We start from the raw sequence: 2085 nt of genomic DNA on the forward strand, positions 1-2085 counted from the left end.
ACCAGTCAAACAAAAAATAAAATAGAGTATGGGCACCTATTTTACTTAACAACTATACAAAATGTGCAAACATTGAGATAAAGTATCATTCTGTGTATTCAAAATCCAGTGCTACAGAAAATGGGAGGAATAATTATAAGTAAGAAAATGAGGATGATGATGATGAAGGTGATCATGATGATGATAATGTTGGTGATGAAGGTGGTGACGGTGATAGTAGAATTAGACAGAAGTCGTGGTCCAATGTCTTGTGGGAATCTGTACTTTATCCAAGGTCACCAGTTTTTAGAAGGCCTTGTGTCAACCTAGAGTTGGGCCTTTGGGGTTTCAATTTCCAAATGACAGCCAAGGAGAAGACACCTGCTTTCTTTCCCTGTAAAAAAGTCATTGCGTGTGGACAACCAGCTTGTCTATAGAAAATAAGAAGAATGCTAATAAGTAAGGAAATGGTGCTGATGGTGATAATGATGATATTGATGATGATTTAGACGAAGCTTGATAGGAGAAAGGGGAGATTTATGTAACACTTCAAACAAGACAGTTTTTTTTTTTTTTTTTTTTAAGAATCACACACTTAAAAAAGGACAACAACTACAGATTTAGACAGGGATTTGGTCGAATGAAATGATGGCTCCACATACAGACACACCATGACCTTGGCTCCTCCAGTGAGAGGTGTCCACTCTTCCCTGTAAGGGTTCAGAGATTTCATAAATGCAACCCCAATAAATATGCACCTTGGATTATGCATGGTGAGACCATGTGAGTAAGGATCACAAAGGTATCCAAGTGCAGACCCCTGGACATCAGAAGGTGTGAGGTCTATAGTGATGGTCTAGAACAGAGACACTGTGAGAATGTGCATATAGGAAAGAGGGATCCCCTTCCCACCAGTTTGCAATGACACATTCCTAATTTCTCTAGATCCCTACCTGCATGATCTTTTACATTTTTATTTCTAACAAACTCCTGTTCATACTTATTTATGTAATTCTTACAATGATGCAAGCTGTCTCTATCATGCCTTATACTTCCTTCTAGGCCTTCACTGGAGGAGACTTTTTAAAATAGCAAAATTACAGTTATGAAATAGCAACGAAAATAATTTTTTGCTTGGGGTCACCACAGCATGAGGAACTGTATTAAAGGGTTTTTTATTGATATCAGAGAAAAAGGGAGAGGGAGAGAAAAATAGAAACATCAATGAAGAGAGATAATCATTGATTGATTGCTTCTTGCATGCCCCCTATTGGGGATTGAGCCTACAACCCAGGCATGTGCCTTGACTGGAATTGAACCTGGAACCATTCAGTCACAGCCCTACCCTCTATCCATTGAATCAAACCAGTTAGGCTGGGAGCAAGCTTTAAATCCACATGTCCAGTAACTCTCTGTCTATGAACACTAGGTATATTTCTGTCATGTGACTCAACACAAATCCAGCTTTCTCCCCTCACCCAGATCCACAGTCACATCAAGATTTATGGGTATTTTCTCCTGATAACAGAACCTGATTCACAGCCTGTGGCAGCTGTAGGAAATCCACATGGACAGTGGAGCTCAGCATTTTCTGGGGAATTCTTCATAAAATAACCCAAAACAGGTCCTATTAACAGAAATATTATTAAATTAGCCTTGATCAAAATTAAAGAATTTTGTCTCATCAAAGATTCCATTAAGCAAAATAAAACATAACAAACATATTTACAAATCATATGTCTGATATTAGAACATATAAATTACACATTAAGAATGTTATATGTTTGTGGGAGAGCCCAGCACCCTGTGACCACAGTGAACTAACTCCCAGGGGGAGGCAAAAGAAGGCTGATGGTGAAGGGTTCCTCTCAGGGTTGAAGTTTCTTTTCCTGTGAGAAATTCTATGGTAGGAATGCTCTTCTCTCATCTCCCTCTCCAGCAGTTCTCAACATGTGGGTCACAAACAATGAAAATACATTCTGCATATCAGATATTTACATTATGATTCATAACAGTAGCAAAATTACAGTTATGAAATAGCAACGAAAATAATTTTTTGCTTGGGGTCACCACAGCATGAGGAACTGTATTAAAGGGTTGCGGCAT

The sequence above is a fragment of the Myotis davidii genome, unplaced genomic scaffold (assembly GCF_000327345.1).
Source record: "Myotis davidii unplaced genomic scaffold, ASM32734v1 scaffold127, whole genome shotgun sequence".
In the NCBI taxonomy this organism is placed as follows: Eukaryota; Metazoa; Chordata; class Mammalia; order Chiroptera; family Vespertilionidae; genus Myotis; species Myotis davidii.